This window comes from Thunnus maccoyii, chromosome 10 (assembly GCF_910596095.1).
Source record: "Thunnus maccoyii chromosome 10, fThuMac1.1, whole genome shotgun sequence".
NCBI classification, from domain to species: Eukaryota; Metazoa; Chordata; class Actinopteri; order Scombriformes; family Scombridae; genus Thunnus; species Thunnus maccoyii.
The window spans coordinates 12,067,400-12,090,990 of record NC_056542.1 but is presented as its reverse complement, the minus strand read 5'-3'; the positions used below and the strand labels follow the sequence as shown (position 1 = coordinate 12,090,990).

The window sequence follows — 23,591 nt, the reverse complement described above, 5'->3', positions numbered from 1 at the left end:
TAGGATGCACACATTCATGAAAAACATCACATGCACAGTAACGTCATGCAAAATATCACACACACACACACACACAAACTCATCACAACATATAGATCAACCTCTGCATCTGTTTCTATATCAAGAGACTAATGGTTCCAGGAAATGGACGGATGAATGAAAAGCAAGATACTCTCGGGCAAACACTGAAGAACTTGGTTGAGCAGGATAAGTCCTGGCAACATGTTCATGAATATTCCATCCACACCGGAAAAGCAAATCTCAATCACTCGCAATCCCTTGTGTTTCAATTAGATCCAAACCACCCAGAATCAGCTAATTGTCATAAGCACTTAAGCATGTATGGCAGGATCCCTACCATCAATCCACGGGCTAGAATATGTATTATAACTATGAGGGTGACAGAGCATTATGCAAGCTAGAGGGGAAATCTTTTAGCTGTAACATCACACACTTTAGCATACTGTCATGTATAGCAACCCTCTGAAATCACTTGCCTCCACTACAGGCTGTGGTTCTACATACCCACATTATTTCAATAGAACTTTTATCATCCAGTAATGCCTAGCAGCCTGGTTAAGAGTGCCATATGGATCTAGAAGCTACACTGCACAGCATTATCGACATCTTGCTCAAATCAAATCTACTCATTTCCTGAGCCTTAAAAGCTTATTTTACTTAATGCAAATCAAGTAGAATTATGATGTCACATAACTGTCACATAACTGTGCAGGTATCCATAGTATGTTATCCAACATACTGTCACTTGTTTGCAGTTCTTCAAATAAGTGCAAATGAAGCAACAAATATACAATTCAATTATGACTCAGTAAAGACTAAATCAGTTTTATTGAAGAAAGGTATCGGGGCAAGTCCACGGCTTTTAAATGCAGATAGCAAGCAATTAACACCCAGTATGTGTAATGTGTGTAAGAGCTGCTTGCCATTTTAATGCTTGGTTGATGTTGTTAAAATTATATGTAGCCATTTTCACAATATTTTAAAGGAAAATGTATTCTGGTGTCTGATTTGTTTTTTAATGTATTCATTTTTAACAGCAGTCAGTGTGGGAGATATAATGTTATGGAATCAAACACATTTTTATTCGTACATGTGTAAATGGTTCTGTTGTAAGTTCAATAGATTTGTGGGTATCAGGCACCTTAATATGTTTCTGCTTGCATGTTACTTGAACGAGGAAGCCTGTAGGCCCATCAGTTTGGTGCCTCTGGTGTGATAAAAACTTAATTGCCCTGAAGAATCCAAAATCCTTGACTTCCAAGTGAGCTGCTCAACAACAAAGAATTTTACAATCTGACTTTCAAAGATGTCATCTTGGAATCTTTTTAAATATAAAAGTTGTTTGTTGATCCGAAAGCATCTGCAGTGTGAGAATTCTCTATTCCTCTGAGAATGTGATGGTATCTGTACGTCTTCTGCACAAGGGTGTGTTAGCAATAACTAACTCCAAAAAGGACAAAGGAGTGAGTGATGGCTTTTACTATGTTGTCACAAACAGGAGTTGCCTTGGTATATTTTTAAGAGCACATTTTTTTTCCATCAACCCTGCCCTCGACTAGTCCTTTTGTACCTTGTGTAGGTTTTTTTTGTTAATATTATGTACAGTACTTATATGATTAATTTGCTTTTTTGCACTATTCAATCTCCAGTCTTCAAAACTTAACCCACGTTTCCACAATTTTATTAGTCTTTATTTCCTCGATCCTGTTTCAAGCTTTTTTTTTTTTTTTTTGTCTTTATTCGATAACGAGCAGCTGAGAAGCGACAGGAAACAAGAGGAAAGAAAAAGGGATAATGACATGCAAAAAGGTCCCCAGCTGCAATCGAACTGGGGGCATTGCAATCACAGTGTATGGTATACGTCTTAACCACTAGGCGACTACAACTCCCCAAGAAATATGAGCTTTTTAAGTGATGCTGCCATGGAGTGCAATGGATGCGTTTTTATTCTCCTGACTTAAGAAAACCCTTTCATCCAAAAGAGCTCATGTCTTGGAAGTATTCCAACCTCCCGTCAGCTTTCATCTCATTACATTTATTTTGGACCATATGTAAATATGATATATGTGGATAAAGATGTCTTAGTCATCCGTCAGCATGCTGAGTCAGAGTCTGGCTCCAAATTTGGATATCCATCATGTAAGAGAGAAAAACACATTAATTGGATTTAAAACAAATATGGGAGAGTTTGAGGGATGGTACGTAACTTATAGACTCTTGCTTGACAAAAAAGGCAACAACCAGCTGAACTTTTGTTGTTTTAATTGCATACAAAAACTTCAAGCAGGGATTTTTTTCTCTAACATGGATGTTACATTTTAGAATAGAAATCTCAGAAACCTTATGGCCTTTCAGCTTTCCCTCTTATTGGTTATAATATGACCTCAAAATCTGTCTTAATCTACCACTCTCCTTTCTGCAGCTTCCTTTTAGCATTAACCTTAGCTGCATTAACCTTACTTAGCACCTAAACCTTCTTACTTTCCAGTAAGACAGTGTGGAGAAAAATGCAGGCAGCCTGAGTATTCTGCCGGTGTGTGCACTGCATTTTCTGTTTGACTGAGAGTGACTTCTACTTCTCCCTTTCAATATTGCGTATGCCGTCTCCCCTGCACACTGCCAATGTACTGTACCACACACTCTTTCTCACCAATTACCTGCCTGTATCTCTCCGTCTGTGTTGTGTGATTGAGAGAGGGTGTGAGAGGAAGAGAAAGTGAGGATGTGTCTATATGCGTGTGTGTTTATTTGTGTGTGCAAGCAGCATACCTGCATATGGGAGTGCGTGTGTGTGTGTGTGTGTGTGTGTGTGTGTGTGTGTGTGTGTGTGTGTGTGTGTGTGCAAGAATGTGTGTCCGCGTCTCATTCTTCTGCCTCTGTTTCCCCTCCGGATCTCATGTATAATTTATGGAACCTCTCATGAATATGCTAATTAGCCGGCGTGCAGGGAGAGGTGAGAGGGCTTCCCCTGTTCTATTCTTACATTCGTCTGATGAGAGAGAGGGAAAGAGAGAGGGATGAAAAACAGAGAGAGAGAGAGAGAGGGAGATAGGGGGAGAAACTGGGAAAGTGTGTGTTACTGCAGTACAGGAAAGGGAATAAGTGAAAAAAGGGGAAAAGACGAAGGGCAGGGAAGGAAAACGCTCGAAGGAGAGAGTGTGGAAATACATTTATGAAATCCTGGGCGTTCGACAAATAAGCATTGTGGCAATATGGACGGTGGTGAGCCCATGTTGTGCTATATTGTGTTGGAGACAAATGAATCACCCATGCTGAGGGGACGTGGAGAGGCGAGATTGGAAGAGGTAGTGAGAGAAATGGGTAGATGAGAGGGAAAAAAAGGGAGAAATAGTTGTCATTGTTCCATCAGCATTTCAGTCGTGTTTTTGAAAGGCTAGACAGGCAGGCAAATAGGACCGTTATTCCAGTTTCAATTGCTTCTCCCATAAATAGATGATAGGTGCCAAGTTTCTGAAAAACACCCTTCTAGTTCTAGACAAAGGCAAAGGAGGGTGACGCAAGCTCCTAGCACTAATCAGATAAATTGCAGTGGGAAAGGGGTAGAAGGTAGAGAGATTAATCCAATAGCTAACAAACTAGCAAACTAAACATCAAACGCTTCATCTTCAAAGTTGCGTAACATGAAAAACCTTTTAAACCACATCAAAACCTTCACAGACAGCTGAGGGAAGATCTCACTCTCCTCTCTTCTCTCTCTCTTTCTCTTGAACTCTCTGTCAGTCTATCTGCCACCCTCTCTCTTTCTCTCTCCCTCTTTTTGTCTCACACTCTCAGCCTCTCGCTCTCTCTCTCACCCCTGTGTTTCCTTCTCTTCTTCTTCTCTCTCTTCTACTATCTGCCCTCTGGAGTTCAATCATGAGGAGTGAGTCTCATGTGAAATAGTGCGTAACATGCAACGTTTGCATGTGTGTTTGTACATGCATGCCAGTGTGTGCACAATGTTTGCATGAATGCGTGCAGTTAGTGGATGTATGTGTATGTGTCTTTGAGGGAGTTCATGAGTGTGTGTTTGCATGTGTGTGTATGTGTGTGTTGTCTTTCCTCCTGGCACCCTCTGGGTAGAGAGAGCATTCCAGCGGGCAGCTGATGATTCAGCATCTGTCGCCCTGCTTATGTAAGAGAGCAGACACAGCCTGGATGGCTGACTGACTTGATGAATGGATGAGTTACTGACTGACTGACTGACTGACTCAGTGAACAAACTGCCTGATTTACTAACTCACAGACTGACTTAACAAACTGCCTGATTTACTATCTCACAGACTGACTTAACAAACTGACTGACATGACTGACTGATTACTGGAACAGGAACAGACCTTAACTTCACACAAAGACTAAACACACCACTTCTAACAACCTACTTCCAACCAACAAACTACAGTACAACCAACCTCCAAACAACATACAGATTTTTTTGGTCTTTAAAGGCAGAAAGGATCTCATATTGAACAAGAAAGTAAGTAAAGATTGGAAAATAAGTTGACTTAGGGTGTTTTCAAACCTATGGTTTGTTTGCTCTGGTCTGAATCAGTGGATGGGTTGGCAAACTTGTTGTGTTTTCCCCTTGGTTCAGTTTCTTTTCACACATGAAAAAAAGCTAAGTGAGAATGAATGAATGAGCGATAATGTAACCACACAAAGAAGGTCCTAAAGAAGGTGCCAAAATATCAAGGAGGCAACATACTTTGTCACTACTCCAGGATGGACCTTGATTCATTATCCGGCCAGCTGCTAGCAACTGTTGTTTTCGCTCATCCTCTGTTCCCACCATAGACCAACCAACCCAGAATTCATTTGAGACCACACTGAGACCACTTCCTCTAAATCCAATATGGTTGTTGAGGTTGACAACCAAGTACAATTGCTGTGTTCAGATCTGCCCAAACGAATCATATCAAGGGGAAAAACGAACCAGAGTCCAATTCAACCAGACTAAGCAATGCAGGCCTGAAAACACCCTTAAAATCCAAAATCCAGCATGAACAGCCACCCATCAACAATTTGCACTGACCGAGACTTGGACGGTAAAGCTGTGCAGAGAGCAGCCAGAGGAGAACTTCACAAGCTGCAGGTGAACTTCAGGTGACACTGCACGGAAATCCGATGATCTGAAAACCATCTCCCTAATGGCAGACACAGCATTATTTTACAATTTGCTTCTGGCCAGTTTTTTTTTTTTTTAAATTGAACTTAAAAAACCATTTCATGATGTCCGAATTCTGGTCTTGAAATAAAAACATTTAAAATAATCTTAATGCGAACAACAGGCAGAAACTGGATCAAAATTCAAACAGTGAATGTCCTTAAATGCCACACTGTATTTTATTATATCTAACTGTTAACCTAAATTGGCTTCAGACTGGAATGGACCAACTATGTACAACTAGTCTTTTCGGTTTAACTGACTATCTAACTGACTCACCGGTTTTACGACTTGCTGACCAACTAGTTAGTCATTCTCCTGACATGATATTTGGCTAACTGACTCACCTGGCTAACTGGCTGGCTGACTGAAGTTGGAGTCAAACTGGAGCAGGTTAGATGACTGATAGGTATGCTGGCTGCCTGTATGGCTGGATGCCTGACGGAAAAGCTGGATGTCTGATTAAACGTCTGACTGGCTTGCTGCCTGGCTGGCTGGAGTCAGACGAGCAAGAGAGTGAGAGAGAGAGAGAGGGAGAGAGAGAGAAAAGAGGACGGGAGCACAGAGGCAAACCAGAGTTCATTACAGTAAACTTGGAGAGGCAGTGGTGACAGGCTGAGAGAGAGTGCAGAGACGGGGAGAAATTGAGAGTGACATGAATACTCTGAGCCTCCATGCAAATAGATGCAGTTACCTAGATGGCCTGCTCCTTATATAGACACAATGGAATAGAATCACAAACACATACACACACACAATGGAGAGTAGCTGTAAAACACACACAGAGACACACACAAAGACTTTCACAACACAGGTGCACATGTACACTGTGTGTAAAGCTTGTTTCTCCAGCTGAAGGTTGTTGGTGGCCGGGAGTACAGAGGACAAACTGGACAGAGGTGGAGGGTATGGCAGTTCGCATGCATGCATGTGTTTGTATAAGAGACTGAGAAGACAGAAAGATCCACAAGAAATGAAGGAAAATGAAAAGCAGGGTTGGTGTTCAGCAGTGTGACCTTCAGTGTCGGGCTGTGGGGAGGATCAACCTCAGGGAGACAGGGGCGGCTTGGCAAAGTCACTCCTACACAGGGCTCACTGGCAGACGGGGTCAGGCCAAACAAGCACACACCCACAGGAACAGCTCACACCCAGAGCCAGCCTGTAGCAGACACTCAGCCAATAGATATGAGGTGCAATAACACCCAATGTGAGTGGGTTCCTCTCATGGTTTTAAAAAGAGAATACACCTTTAACAACACATGCACACATGTACACATTGAGCTCTCTAATTCACACATCTCACTTTAGTGGCCACAGACAGAGGGAGGAGGAGGACTGGAAGGAGAAGAGGAGGAGGAGGGAGTTACAGCGGTAGCAAGAGAGAAAGAGGGAGAGAGAGAGAGAGAGAGAGAAAGCGCAAGAGAGGTGTCGCCTCTTCTCACTGATCCCTTATGCTAAGAGGGATTTGCATACATTTTTAATCAAAGCAAATTAGATCATAACCAAATTAAATCACGCTTTCCAGCCGCCCCGTTCTCTGTCTGCCTCCTGTTCCATCCACCCACCTATTCCTCATCATTTAATTATAGTCACTAATAAGTATGGTTAGACAAAAAAAAAAAAACCTCTGCAAAGATATGGAGCTAATTGTCAAAAAATATATGTTGAGTGTGTTGTTGTGGTTCTTAAATGTTATCCATCAATCTTGTAAGAATGTGAACATGGTGGAAACTGGATTTAAACATACAGTAGGTAAAACTAACTTTACATTGGCTGCAGGTTTACGTGGGTCTTGACAGCGTTCGGTGGCTTTGCTACTGTTACTGTCAAACATGTACTGACAAATACATAGCAATAAATCAAATGAAAACACATACACACAGACAAGAAAACATGCACGATGGCTGACAAAACAGTCACCCACCATAGAAACTAGACACCTCCTCCTACATTCCTCTCCACACTCTATGCTGCTAAACAGATTGGTATCGGCCCCCATCGCTAGCTATTGCCCATTACACAATGACTTCCTACTGTTGTCCGATAACTCAATCACAACACTATTATAGGCAATCATCATGAGGTCCACCTCTTCACTGGCCCAAACATATTTTGTCACAAACACAATTTGTCACGATTTCATCCCTGGCGAACAATAAATCCTGTATGTCCTCGCACACAAATTAAATTGCACGTGCATGTGCCAATACACACATGTACACCTGCACATGCCCACCAATACACCCACACGTACACAAATGTGCATATTTAAGAGTATTCTGCCTCTTTCTTTCTCTGTCACACACATGCACGCCGGCACACAAAGGTGCCTGCAGGCCTATTTGTGATGCAGACTCCCATGTCCCAGTAAATGATATTAAAAGTCATATCATGAATAAATCAGCAGGCAGGGTCCTAACGTCTCCTCTATGACACATTCACATACAGTAGACAGTAGAGGGAGAGGGCGAGAGAGAGGGGACAAAGATGCCATCACGTAGAGCACACACAGGAACACACACACACACTGAATGAACTTACACAGTAAACACACACACGCATGCATGTATGCATGCACCCCTGCACAAATTTTATGCATGAAAAGTGCCCATACTTCTGTATTAGCTTGTGATAGCACATTCTTTTGAATTTCCCCCTCAATTTTGCAGTGTTATATTTTTTTATTTCAAATTTAATAACTTACATATTTCCTACAGTACATGTACAACAATCTTATAGAACTTTGACTAATTAAGGGGAAATTTGATACATTACCATTTTATTGACAGGTTTCATTTGAAATGTGATTAATGTAACAGTCATTAAAACAGGTAACCCCACTGAGACTAATCATTTCTTTTTCAAGGCAAAAACATAGACCGCAAATTAACAAAGTACAACAACATGCAAAACAAAAAATACAATTTAAGCTGCACGAAAGAGAGCAATTTAAAATGTTGTATGTACTTGTTGCACTTGGCGGTAGTCCAGTATGAAATAGGTTCATATGAGACAAGCCTATTTAAATCTTCAGTTAACAAAGGAAGGTCGGCTCTTTGTTGAGCTTGCCATATGATTCAACTCAGGTTAAACTCACCTGGAGAGCAGATCCTGCTGCTTTGAGCCATTAGCCTGGATGAAGCAGAGCTCATGGAGGCACTTTTGGCACATTTCAGTTCTGACCTGAGGGTGAAATATGAGAACCAAATCCTGAGGCTACAAACAGTAATTTCCACAGTATATTTAAAAGAGCACAAACACGTAGGAGGCCTTGTAGATTAAAAAAGCATGCTTAAATTGAAGAATTTTAGATCTGAGCATACACAGAAAGCACTGACTTTAATGCTTAAAGGTGTGTGATTAGCAAGATGGGGGGTTTTCTCTTAACATCTAGAAGCAGTTGTAAAAAAACTACAGAGACAAAATGCGGCTCTATGTCATAGAAATGTTTAGTACACATTTTACAAAATTTTAGACTTGCATGTATCCGTGTCTTCACTGATTATAATCTGACTGTGGTGAGGTGGTGCCACGAGCAATTTGCTAGCATGCTAGAGGCCAACTAGCATGCCTCACATTCAAAGTTAAAGCAACAGTGAGCCTATTATATTCTGTTCTCTGTATAGTCTGATAAACAGCTAAAAAGACAAATGAGAGTAGTGTTGGATGTTTAGGATTTGATGAATGTGAAGCTGTATTGCATCAACAATTAAAGTTAGCTAATTTGCTTTTGTGTGTAACGCTAGCTACATCAAAATCTGCCAACCTGTCAACAAATACTATGCCAACTTTGCATACATGTTCAAGTTCAAGTTCAAGAAGTTGACTTGCACTTTTGGTTTTTGGACAAAGCAAACCAGTTGCACAGCACATGGTGGGTAGTTCAGGAGGGCCTGCGAGTATGGAGTATTCCCAGCAAATACACAGAGTCAGGCCCACTCTGCCTTTGACAGATTGAAATTTGAAGTAGCTTAACAAATTTGTTGATTAATCAATTAGTCTATTGAGAGAAACTATTTTAGATTTTTCAAACACGAATGCCAAACATCGCCCATAGTTCCAGCTTCATAAAAGTGAACATTTGCTGCTGTTCTTTGTTGTAAGTGATCATAAACTAAATATCTTTGGGTTTTGGACTGTTGGTCAGACAAAACAAGCCATTTGAAGAACGTCACCTTGGTCTTGAAGAAATTATGATTCACACATTTTATATAACAATCAAGAAAATATTCAGCATCAATAATGAAGATAATTGAATCAAAGCTTGGACATATTGTAATATGCAGGTCAGTCTCAGACACTTTGCAGCTCATATACAGAAAGGATCATGGAGGTGTTGAAGTCCAGATGAAACGGCATTTCGACAGTATCTAACTTCCATATTGTGACGTATTTCCCAGTGAAACAGGATAGACAGGTGGGACATAACGTTGGGAGGAATTTGATTTGAACGTTGAAAAGTTTAAGCTTGATTGATGGGTGGATGTCATCATATTATTGGTTGAAACTGGTTGGTTCAAGCCTCTGTTTTACAGGAGGAAAACATGTTTGGATTTTGATATAAAAATACAAATAAATCGATTTTTTTGTATTTTTTGGCATATATTGTTAAATATATGCACAATATGACCAGGGGTGTGATCTAAAAGGGTTAAAAAGGCATTTTCTATTTCATCTTGACTTAAAGAGCCATGAGGACATTAGGAGGTTGAGAATGTTTGTATAAATTAAGATAATTCACTAGCATTAAAAAAAAATGGTGACCAAGTTATTTTTAGCTGCATAAGAAAACCATGACTTGTTCCTAAAATAGTTCTGATTTCATCTTTAATTTCAGCAGGTGCTGAATATGAAGGCTGTTGAAAGAACAAAGAAATGCATTCCTCTGTTATAATTACTAAATACTTTTAAGATTTAGTAGATGCAGTTGCAGGTTGTTTGTATTAACCATAAGTTAATCAGCTTTTGTGGACAATAAGGTAGATTTTGCAGGAAAGAGAGGATTTTAAGACAATTCAGAATTTGCTGTGCAGCCCGTTGCAAGGCTTGTGGGTCTAGTTCATCAGAACATACTGTGTATTGTGGAAAGTTCAGGCACCTCATACTCCCCTTGTATGCAATATGTTGCTTCATATGTGCTATATGGTCCTATTTCCATGCCCCTAAGTGCATCCAGTGTGTGTAACAGGGGTCAAACGATGAGCATCTGAACACTTCTCTAACTCTGGCATTTTGTTGCTGCATAGCACTTGATCATTCATCATTCAATCAATTGTTATTTAGGTTACTTTCATTCATTAATTTGTTTTACTCACACCTTTGGTTTCAACTTGTGCCTTATATTTTCTTTCTTTAGAAAATGCTGTTTGTTTATTCCATCAGTATCATAATGTGTTGTGAAAGTACAACTCATTCTAGGTCAATTTCTATGTGTTAACAGTTCGAGAATCTTGCAGCAAATATCTGAGAGGTAAGAGCTAAGGAATGTTTGTATGTGTGTGTGTGTGTGTGTGTGTGTGTTGGGGGGGGGACTCAAAGAGAGGGGAGTTGGCTGATGGGCAAAGGCATGCTGCCTGCAGGTTCAATCTGCCCGCGAGTCAGGCATCAAACTTTCACATCCATACATCAATAATTCAGTGCCCTGCATTGTCAGAGTGTTAGCATGCCACAGTGGCAGACGACAAACCTGGGTGAGGAGGCAGAAGGAGATTGGAGGACAGGAGAGGGAGGAAGAAAGAAGTAAAGAACCAGTGAAGAAAGATGATTTGAGAGATGGAGGGAGAGACTGTGGCCCATATGAAAGAAGATAAAAGGGAGGTGGGAGGGCTAAGAGAGGGGTCTGGGGTCTACAGAGTGGAGCAAAGTGGAGGGCTCTTAGAGTGGCTTTTTGTAAGTATACAGAACTTTTGTGGTAAGAAATCATAGCTGCAACTATGTCCTACTCAAATTTACCAAAATGTAAATTACACAAATATTTGGATATGTATTATTTTACATCATTCATCATAACATTTTATTTCACTGGTTTGACTGACTGGTTTTATTCATTATTCCACAGTCTATGTCTTAAGAACATGGGGAGCATGATTCATATAATATACAGTATGTGAGAAGTATGATCTGTCCTGGTAGATTCAAAACATTAGTGTTACATACAGTATGTGCGGTCAGTCCACAAACAGTCAAATGTGCCGCATCATAAACTGACTTAGCTGACTTAGTTTTAATTTTAATCTGACATTGGATCGATTTATTTTAAATACATTGCTACATGAAATGATCCCTTTCATGTACTGATACCCTGTCTGAAGTCCAGAAAACTGGGTTACATGTATACATGGCTGAGAACTTGTCATTGTCCAGGAAAATCATGTTTCTATAATCCCCTACACCGATTCTGGAAAACGGTTTTCTCATTTATATGGGGCTTAAGGAAGGGTGGGAATCTGTCATGAGGGTAGCATGAACCTCTGTGCATGTAACACCCCAGCAGTGAGGCTCCTTAGCTGCAGGTGAAAAGAATTAGATCTCTGTTTACATGTTGGCTGTTTGAACCTGTAGGTGTAAATAACAACATTTCATAAAGGCTGCGTTCCATTTTTCCAGGGCCTTGATAGCATCAAACAGGCCTTTTTCGCAGCTGACATTTTGACTTGTCATAGTAGGAAAGTCACAGGTGTCACTAATAACATTAACAATGACTTTGGCCCTGTTTACACCTGGTATTAACTTCTGACGTACTTAACAGCGTTAAGTACGTCTGTTTACACCTGACATTAACATGCGTCATCTTGAGTAACCACTGATCGGTTCTCACTTGCCCGCTCTATATGCAAATAAACACGAACATCATTTCCGTTCGCAAAGACCAAATTCGTTCGTTATTAACCGCGAGAGAACCGGATTGTCGAGAGAGAGAGTGAGAGAGAGAGAGAGAGAGAGAGAGAGAGAGAGAGTTATATGCAGTGACCTCTCCATTGAGAGACGCTGTGCGCATTTACGCACGTGACACAGCAGCATAACTTCATTGATTATTTAAATCTCCGACACGCCGACAGCAGCGGTCAGGATCTAATGTTAATAATGTTTTGTTTTCTTCTACACATCCAATAGGTCAGCTGTTACACACACAGTCCAGGTTCATACTGTCTGTGGTAAAGCAGCCGCCATCCTGATAAATCCTGAGCTCATCATATCGAGCAGCACAGCAAAACTAAAAACTGTCGTTAATAACTTGACAGGAAAGAAGAAACCATCCAGCAACATTTAGCTTCTGACAAGCTTCTGACAAGCGAAAAACAAGCTAGTTTCTGGTTTTGGTTAAATTACTATCCTAACTGTCGATTTGAAGAGTGAAACCGGTTAGGGGAACGGGAAAAACAGGAAAAAACGGGAGGTGGATTACGTTTTTTAATTCACATGTTTTGTTTATCCTGTTATCAAACAAGTTGAATAGCTAAGGGCCCGGAGGCAGCAATGTAATTCCCTGCCAAGTCTGCCGGAAAATAGAGAACGTTGGTTGAGTATAGGCGGTCCTTCAATGTGGTCCAGGACTCATTGCGTTTACATTGCCAAATGAATGTGATCACATGCGGCCCAGACCACCTCCGAATGTGGTCTGAGTGATCGGATCTCAGTCCGTCCTCAATGCGTCTTGGGTGCGTTTACACCTGTAGCCTATATAGAGCTGTCCACTTGTGATCGGATCGCCCGAGAGGGATGTTAATAATACCAGGTGTAAACAGGGCCTTTGTTCTATATAAGGATACGTTCACACTGCAAGCCTTAGTCCTCAATTCAGATTTATTGCCCAGATCCATTTTTTTGTTTGGCTGTTTACAGTATTCTTTAAATGTGGCCAATATCCATGGCTGTGGGAAAATGATTTTAGTTAGGGGTTCAGGGGCGCTGACTATTTACACCCCCCACCCCCCAAATTTTTTTTTGAGTTTATTGAATACCTGTTGTTTGGAGTAAAGCAGCCGTCCTCCTGATAAATCCAGAGCTCCATCAACGCTGTCTAAAACTTTCATTTCAGCAGCTAAAAGTTTCATTCTGTTTCCCCTGGAGAGTTTCGTCTGTCTTGTCAAGTTTATAACTACAATTTTTAGTTTTGTTGCTTAAACGTCCCACGATATTTGCTGCAGTGATATTACTGCCCGCACAGAAATGTTTAGGCTACAATTACTGAAAGCAGCCTCTAATCTTTAAAGTAAATCGTTAAAGAAAACACTCACATCAATTCAACACACAAGAAAGAAATCACCTGGAAAGCTTGCGCAGGTCAACATAATTTAAAAAGCAATATAGCCTACAGGGACCAGTAGAAGTGGAGCATAATGTCCACAGTAGGGATGTGCAGAGAGCCAAGTCTTTGTATTTGTGTCTATATTTGTTGAGGCAGCAAAATTATTCATATTTGTATTTGTATTTGAATAAAAGTGGAAATAGGAGTAAAAATCCAGTTTTTGTTTTTAATATTCTTTTAATTTTATGATATTAAAGTATCTTTTGAGTGAGGTTGCCACACCAGGTTTCGAATTTGAGTCTCACAGATCATAGACGACTGCTCTGACTACAAGCTAAAACAAAGTGCATCGCAAATGTGTAGACAGACCCCTACTTATTTATACATCCATAACACACAGACAGCACAGCGTGTTACATCTTGGTAAGAACGTCATAGGTGATTCTTTCTTTGCAGTTTTCATTAATTGCCTATTTTTTGACAACCTAACTTTGTGGAAAGGAGATGGGGAACAACAGGTTATGGAGAGTCCCTTGAAAGCATTTTGCTTGTGTCAGTAGCTCAGCTTTATCTCTGGGGAACACCCCCAACTCCAGGAGTGATGTCCACATTAGGAAATGTGCATCATGTAGCAGGTGGATGTGACTCCCCTCATTGAGACCTGCTGATAGATGCAACAGCAGAGCAGAGGAGAGAGACTGAGATAACGATGTAACTGATGTGACCTGCACTGGTATTTGACATGTTTTTTTTTCTTCCCGAAAAAATATTTGTAAAAATTAATGTTCATAAAAAATCAACTATTTGTGCTTTGCCGAATAACATTTGTATTCGGGCCCACCCCTAGTCCACAGTTAGCAGCTGCTTTGCATTCAGAGTCTGTCAGGCTACCGGAGACTATTCTAACCAGCATGAGTCAACCGGGTCCATGAGCTGCATGTCTTATACCCAGTTCTTTTCCCCACTCCACTATATTTATGCACAGGGTCTATTTGTGCTGGACCAGCTCCACATAACAGAAAAAAATCAAATTTTGCAACAACACAAATGGGCCTATAGGTTGCCAGTCACCTGGAGGTGGGGGTACTGCACCTTGGGGCACCCTTACTTCCCATGGCCATACCAGATTCCAGTGTGAACTGGTCACAGTCATGAATTGACCCACATGTGCAAAAGAAAAAGAAAAAAGATGTCACACGCAGCACGCTGTCATACAGAAGTGAACATGGAGGCCACTGAAGTCAGCGTTTACCGTTTTATTTATAAGTTGATGTGCAGTGGAAGCCAGTGAATTTGTGAGCAGAAGTGTCACCCCAGATACTCATGAGGTCTAACACCTCACTGTCCCTCCACTGACTACCTCCGTCATAGCTGTCTTCCATGTTTGTGGTCACCGGAGCGACTCCCGCCAGTGCAGAATTATGACGAATGACGATCTAGAGTGATGTAAAAATCGCATGAATTCCAATATGACTGTTCAGACTAGGGTTGCATTGTGAAAAATCAGACCTGTATCTGATTTAGCACCACATATGACAGTGGCCCAAATCAGAATATAGAAGATCAGATTCATTGTGATTTGTGTTGTTCACACTGTTATGAAAAAACAGATCTGAATCACATATGAGCAAAAAAAAAAAAAAATCAGATTTGGGCTACTTTTGCTTGCAGTCTGAACGTAGCCTGAGTGTCCCAGTAAGCCAAGCTGACAGTGAGCCAGCATGCACAATATCATGACCCTGAAACTGGATGCAATGCAATTCAGCCATCCTTACTTTCATTATTAACACTCTTTTTCCACTGACACATGTCACAATGACCAACAATTTCTCTCTGCAATTGTTTGGTCTGCATTAAGCTCCAATTGGTAACATTCACAACTGTTCAATTAAGTGATTGATAGCACAAGGGTGCATTTGTATGGAATTTCAAAAAAAAAAATCAAGACATTATTAAAGTGCAAAATACTACACCAACACCAACACTTAATGTGTCGTGTTTACCCGCTGATAATAGTATTAAAAGCAACAGTATATCCAGATCTCAAGTATCCAGAGGAGAATAAGGTTAATTAACTAGCCTAGTAACTGTATGGTAGCTTGGCAGATGGAGTCACTCAAGATAATTAGCTGATTTGATAAATTTTGTCTAATCATCCCCACTCTGCCACTGTGTTAAAGCAGATTCTATAAACACAATATATTCTCAGTGCCTTCCACCCTGAGTAGTTCAAAATAAATATGGTGAAAAGGTTAATAAGATATTCACCTGTGTAAGATTCGATACATCATATAAAGAGATAAAGAAATATATTTTGGACAATAAGGGAAAAATGAACAGCGCATTGGAATATTTGAATTTAATCTAGTCTACTCTTCTCATGCCTACATGGAGAATTCATAACATAAATACAAGAACAAGGAAAGGTGACAAGGACAGACAACAAGCAAGAGAAATAGATACAGAGACAAAGAAGAGTAAATAAAAAGTTAATGGACACTAAGAAAGTACATTCACAGCAAGTACTCTCCTTTGTCCTTCTTTTGCTTTCTCACTCCTTCTCCCATGCCCTTATTGTATCCTGTAGCTTACTTCATTGATTTTTCTCACACTCACCTGTAAAGAAAAGTATAGCTGATTTGGACTCTCACAAATTATAATGTGACATTTGGTGGAAAATACATTGCAGATGCCGATGAAGGAGATAATGAGATTTAAAGGGGTTTAACACTGCTGGAGTGGGCCAGAATGGCTTTCCACCGCTCTTCAATTGACTGCATGGCTGACCCCGATGTCAGCTTATGTCACTTATCATCTTGAAAAGGGCAAATTGAGCAAGAGTATTCCATCGAAACTAAGATATCCCATTTTCAGACAGAATGAGCTCCCTCTCTGAGCTACACCCACTATTGTTCCTTGGAGTGACGCCAGGCTTTTCAGCTGATCATGCACAAACACACATGTACTCTCACAGTCAAGTGCATCTGCACACGAGAGCACACACACACACACACACACACACACACACACACACACACACACACACGCACAAAACGTGCACTCACGCAGAGGCACAATTTCCCACTTGTGTGTGAGCCAGCCATTGGAGAGAGCAGGGAGACGACTGACAACCAAGGCAAACTGCTGAGGGTAAGCAACATTCTCCAGGAACACTCGAAAGCTGGGACAGGAGGGAATGTACAGTGTGTGTATGTGTGTGTGTGTTTTGCCAGATAAATACAGATTTTCAGAATTCTAATAATTAATTTTACTCTTTTCAGATAAATGTTTAAAGATCCCCTCCAGACAAGTTTTATGACATACAAAAATATTCTGCTCTGAATAATAATTTGTGTCTAATATGTTTTTTCCATCCAAAAAAAAAAAAGTTCAGCTACCTTTTTAAAATCCTTTCTGTGACCTCTCTTACTTCTCCCTTATTGAAAAATCCAGAATCTATGAATATGCAAATATTTTTCATTTCAAAAGTTTAACTGCTGGATACAAGATGTCTCCTACTTTACTGAAAAGTCTGTTATCAGCGTATATGCAGTGGAGGCTTCAAGTTTCCACATCACACTTGTGATAGTTGCCCACTTGACCACAATTGGCTCCAAGCTAGTTGTGATGTCACAAATTATGCTCACAGGCAATCAATCAATCAATAACTTTATTTATCCCCAGTGGGGCAATTGGTTATGCAGCAGTGGGATTCACACATTTAGCACACATGAAACACAGGGGCACATAAGTACAACACACAGACCAAAAAATATAAATGCACAGTAAAAATACTCAGCCAATTAAAAAGATAAAAAAACCAATAAGTTAAAACATATGCAAATGAATACCTTTCCCTCCTAGAGTTTAGGAGGGAGATGGCAGAGGGTTTAAAGGAGTGTTTGTATCTGCTGGTTTTAGCTAGTGGAAGTCTGAGGAGGGTACCAGATGGCAGAAACTGAAACTGTTGATGGAAAGGATGGAAACAATCAGACAGGGTGGATTCTGCTTTCTTATATAACTGTTTGTTGTAAAGATCCTGCCGAGTTTCCTGTGCAGTGCCAGTTATTTTGCTGCAGACATTAACTGCCTTATTGAGTACATTTTGGGTTTTACTTTGAGAGATTGATACCAGCAGATAAAGGAGAAAGTGAGCACACACTCCATAAAAGACCGATAAAACATTGTGATCAGGGTCCTTTCAACCTGGAAAGTTTCCTGAGACAAAAGAGACGCTGCTGGCTTCTCTTGTACACCATGTCAGTTTTATTCTCAAATGTCAGTTTATTGGCTAGTATAATTCCCAAATACTTGTAGGACTCCACTATTTCCATCTTCTGGCCATCAATCACTGTACTGACAGGAGAAGGGTGAGAACATCTAAAGTGACTACACATATCCTTAGACTTGGACACATTCAGTACTAAAAGCGATTCATGACACCAATTTGATAGTCAACAACAGGACCATGGGAAATTCCCTTGCTGTTTAGCAGGCTCACTATGACTGCATCATCATCAGCAAACTTCAAGATGTGATGGTTTTCACACATGCTACAGCAGTCATTAGTATACAATACAATATGTACAATAGAGGAAAGAGGAGGCATCCCGGGAGAGAGCCAGTGGATGTTACAGACAGCTCGGAGGAGTGATTTACTCTCACTCTTTGCATCTTGCACGTGAGGAAGTCTAGAAACAATATTGCCGTCCAAGCCAAACTTGTCTGTGAGCTTCTAGACTAGCAGAGGTGGCTGTATGGTGTTGAAGGCTGATGAAAAGTCCAAAAACGATAATCTTGCATGCTTGTTAGAGCTGTTGAAGTGCTCACACCTTAAATTCAGATTTAAGGTGAGCACAGAGAAACTTTCCCCCTTCAGCAGGTGAATGTGAAAACAGCTTTCTAGTCTCAAACTCTGCAAACTCATTCTGCAAACATCCAACTGAAGTAAAATAAACACATTTTTGAATGGAAGGGGACTTTAAATCAATCTGTAATATAAGATTATGTCAAAATAATGTCAAAATAGCTGCTTCATTTGAATTAAATTCAATTTACTGAACAGAACGTTTTTGATCTGAATGTAAGTTGACTGAAGGGGAATTAAGTGGAAAAATATAATGCAAATGAGACCACAACATGACTAAAGACAAAAGAGAGAATGGAGAGAGACTAAGGGATTGAAAGAGAAAGAAAAAGAGTCGATATATAAGGTCATGATTCCCCAGTAAATGTGGTCTTGGTGTGGATCCCCTAAAAATAACCACAGTGGCTTTCATCTGTCCTCTACCCTTGGCCTTTAAACATCTCCTCTGCAGCTGCGGGGCAAGTTAGTGACCTCTCTGTCCTTGTGCTCTCTCTAAAGACGAACACACACACATGATAACATGTTCATATAATTACACTTGTGAAGACCTTCACAGACTAACCTCTAACCTTAACCTCCACCCACTACACTGCACACATAACTGTAAAGCCAAGCACCCACTAGACCACTGACTCTGAACAGGTTTTCTGAATTCACACATAGAGCCATTGTGGAGCCTCGTTGCTCACCTTACTGTAGAGTGACTGTGATTCCATTTAAGCGCTATACTGTGCTCATGACCTTCGTCATTCTGGTCAAAGGAAAGAAAAATATCCCATATTATAAGATGTCTGACTGGCAGTTCCACTCAAAAATGTATTTTGTTTATTGTTAGTTCAAGTTGATGTTTTTAGTTCAAGAGGATTTTTTTAACAAAGTAATTGAACTTATTTCGGAAAACCACATCAGATATACATTACTATTAAAAGCAGAGTATTTTCTTATGTCTTAAAAAATGTGGGAGGGGATCTTTCAGCTGAGGTTATCTTCATGAGTTGGTTGAAATAACCTCTCCAGCTGGCTTTTTGATGTGACCAGCTGACTCGATTACAAACGAGAATCTTGTAAAGGGGTAAATATAACTACATAAATGATATTGTGCTAAAAGACTGAGGCCAAAGCTGCATGTCCCAGACAAAAAGTCAGCTGCGGTCCGGCAAAAGTTGAGTTCACAAAGGGCTGAAGTCGGTTTGAACGTTGTAGTAAGCTAGTTAGCAGACTATCACCAACATTTTCAACAGAGAGAGCGATGTTTTTGACAATTCTGCATAGTTGTTAGTGACATTTCTTAATACTAATCTTCCAAAAAGATTTTTTTTATTTATTATAATAGCCAAAAACCATTCACAGCAACTACAGTATGGTTAATTTATGAATAAGGTTAGGGAAAGGAGGGATGGTTACAGTTAAAAAGCCATGACATTTTGGTCTGTGACAGGACACAAACACTAGTCTTGAAAGTCAGACTATCCACTGCCCTGAGCTCCACACCCTTTCCTTCTTTCCACCTAACTACAAAAAGGACAATCCATTGGCAATGAATTCTGCACATGCAAAATGATAGATTTGCAACCAAAACAATGTGGTGTATTGGGCTTTATTTGCCGTAGCATGTTTAGGTATGTGGACGGAACTTGTCGACATTTTCACACAGCCTGGTCTGCCACCCACTAGTCACCTAAATTGGACAACAATGTTGTGAGAATTTTAAGTGCATCCTTCAGGTTTCCGGTTTACTTCTTCTTCTCCCATCGAATTCTTGCCCACCACAACTCCTCACCACCAAGATGCCCTCTCTTATGTGGACAGTGTTAAACAAGGAAACTAAATAAACCTAACTTCAACCTCAATCTAAATCTTGCACCAAAATAGTCCCTAAGTAAAGGGGAATTTTGGTTTTGAAGATTTTTCTCACGTTTCTCTCTCATGATACACTTTAAGTTGTTTTTTCCTTTGCTCATTTCTGTAATACAGTCCTACATATTCACTTGAGCTTCATCCCTCTCTGTACTCTCTCTCTCTCCGTTTCACACACAAGAAAGCACATTGACCGACTGGGCTGACCAATCGTGTCCATTGGACCATCCCTGATATACCTAGGGTGCAGCGGGGCATGCGCATGCCAACACGGCGTCTGCATGCAATCTTGATCTCGAGTCACTCAAGCAGGCAGACAGAGGACGTGAGGAACAGTGGAGAGGAGAGGGAGAGTGAAAGAGGGGGGGGCCACCGCAGAGATCATCTATATTTCATAGACCTCTCAATTAGTGTCAGTGTTCACGGATGGGAGGTTGGGGAGCAGTCCCTGTCTACTTGGCCTGCTCGTCTGCTCATGCTTGGCCTGTACCATCGACCCCCTTACCTTCACCCTCCCCCTCCTCCCCCCTTCTCCCCAATACACAATAGGAGGGCTGATTTAGGTTCACTTCGGGCTCTTCAAACCATAATGAACGCGATGCCGTAGGGGATTCTCGACAGCAGTTTGATCTGATATAATTTCATAAATGTGATAACGGTGTTATTCTAAATGTGAGAACATGGAGAATAAATAAAAATCCCACGGGATGCCACACTCAAGTCAGATGTTAACATTTATCATGGTTTTCATGATGCACAGATGGCAAGGTAGGCATGTCATAAAACATTAAATGGTAGCAAATACTGTACGTGTAAAATTGCATCAAATATAACGATCCCAGATTAGCAACTCTGCCTGTTTACATATATTATTCATTTCAAATCTCATTATCTTCTGACTTGAGTGATGTGTGAATTTATAGCTCAAGGTACAAGAAGCTCCACATTTTTGGATGATAGAGTAGAGAATGGTCAAAATTACCTGGATTAGCACCCCCTCCCCCCATGCCACTATCTCTCTAAGTATATCTCCTGTGTGTCAACATTCCACCTACAGCTTTAGGAGGATAGTTACATAATTTCACTACCGGAGCCAGACAGCTCAGCTCATAGGCTCAATCCTATTAGATTCTATTCGAACATATTATATTATTCTACTGATTATCTGATTTATATTGACTGACAAAAAAAGTGGCAGCTTTAGGCTATAGTCTCATGCCGGCAAGCACAATAATACCTAAATTAATAGCGTTTTGTGCAAATACAATCATGTCTATGTGTCTTTTGAATTAAAGTGGTAACTGTAAGATCACATGTTACTGTAAGAAATAATAAAAGTTTGGCTCAGTCAGACCTGAACTCCTCCAGTTACATTGGTTTCCACTGAGTTTGTAAACACAACAGGAACAAATATGATGGATTTTTTCTTAACCAAGGGTAGAGAAATTTGGGGTTAAAAAGAAGACCAGTTTTTAAAAAAATCTTTTATATAGAAATAGTTATGTTCAATTATTAGGTTGAGATTTATTACATTTATGCAAAAGCTTGGACATCGTTGAGTCTCAATATTGGGTTAGAGATTTTTCAGTTCAGGGTTTGGGCTGGGTGTAGCTCAGGTTAGAGTAAGGACCTGAAAGTACGTTTGCCGTTGGTCATGGGATTTTCGTCATATTCATCCCAGTGGTCTCTTCCCATTGAGATGGGGCATTTCCCTTCTCAAGTTTAAACCTCAAGTAACTGGTTTGTGGTCTGACAGGGCCAAAGATGTGAACAAGGACAGCAAATAGAGAAAAAGTGAGAGAAACTCAAACTAATGGGTATGTTTATAAATGTTTTGGAGCACAGAGTAACATATAGTATTTATTTCCCTATATATATGACTATATCATCATCTAGGTTTCTCTCTGCTGTCAGTCCACACTGCTGCATTTTGCAATGTCTGCTGGATTTTGTGCCTCTTATGGAAAAGGAGAGCTCCAAGTGATACAAGTGATAGTTTTCAGTATCAAGCTGTCATCATTATATGAATTATCATATCCAATTGATTACTCACCGAGGAGCAGACAGAAATCAGAAATTTGGATAAGGTGTTTATATTTCACAGTATCCTGGATGATCCAGCTAGTATATTTAGGTCTCTAAAAACTGGGAAAAGGATTTATGCAGGTTTCTAAAACCAGGATGTGATGTTTACATGTGCAAACACATAAATGGTATACTCCAAAATTCTGATCATTACTGAGATTTGAGTGTGCATGTTATGTTGAAAATATGGAAAAAGAAATAGATGAAAAAAGAGCACAGAAAGTAGGAGAAGAGCACATTTTCAGTTAAATGTGTATTCACACAAAGGACACATTTGACTTTAAGCATCAGGTTCTATCACTGTAAGCCCTGCTTTTTGCTGTCTACATGAGGAGAAGCCACTGTCGCTTTGCCTCTCCCTCTTTTTCTCCTTCTTAACCCAGCTGGAAGCTCCTGCTGCTAGGTTATAGCTTGTCTGATGCTCCCCTGTGGCTCATTTAACCAGGGAAGGCAGCAGAGGAGAGGAGAGGAGTAAATGAGGGTTTATCAATAGGGCAGACAACTCCAACCAGCCAATGGGAAGTATAACTGAATATAATATTGAAAGAGAGGAAAGGAAAAAGTGCTAGAGCCAGAACAAAGGGTGGAGAGAGGGAGACGACAGTTACATTTACATGCACAAAAAAACATGATGATTGAGAGAAATCAGGTTTTTAAGCTTCAGCAATGTAAACAGACTTATTTAACTGTTCAAGTTTAGTCAGACTTCAGATTTAATCACTTTGAATCCAAGGACACATCGCTATGAGTAATGATGTTTCCTTTTATCCTACTTAACTGCTGCACAAAGATACTTTCCCTGTCTTGCGTACACATGCACAGATGGAAAAATCACTGTTCAAAACCCAGTTGAGCATATGCATGGGCAAGAAATCAGCTTTCTCCAGCAGCAATTTAGCTGTGTCAACTATGTTTGTGAGAGTACTAGGATTTACTCTGTGGCCCAATTGGTGGCCCTGGGGGTTAAAGGTCAAATCTAAAGGCCGATAGTGATTGGTTCCCCTGAGGAAGGTCACAATACACATCTGGCCTGGAGCTCATCCAAGCATTTTCCTTTTCTCTTTCTCCGTCTCTCTCTTTCCACACACTGCAGGGTGACCTTGAGAATGTCTGGTGAATTTCTTGCTTTTTTTGTCCTACCATCCTTCTTTCAACTCACTGAACAATTACTGCTATAGGAATCTCAGGAATAAAGGAATTTCAACTTCTGCTAAGGGAAGAGACCAGCTGCTCTGGAGTATATACAGTATATGTGTGTAGGTGGTGTTAAACCTTAGTTCAGGGCCCCTTCCTCTTTTCTTGATGATCTAGGTAGGTAGCAGAAAGAGCTTCAATGTGCACTTTAGGG

At 40.4% G+C, this 23,591-nt stretch overlaps 1 long non-coding RNA gene across 1 annotated transcript; it reads right to left on the bottom strand.

Annotated features, from left to right (window-relative positions):
* Positions 1-5,031: 5,031 nt before the first annotated feature.
* On the bottom strand, positions 5,032-8,364 carry LOC121906233. The gene is made up of 3 exons (XR_006098579.1): positions 8,284-8,364; positions 5,534-5,680; positions 5,032-5,166 (listed from the first exon to the last, which is right to left on the bottom strand). It is a non-coding gene; the product is annotated as an uncharacterized LOC121906233 (long non-coding RNA).
* Positions 8,365-23,591: the final 15,227 nt, after the last annotated feature.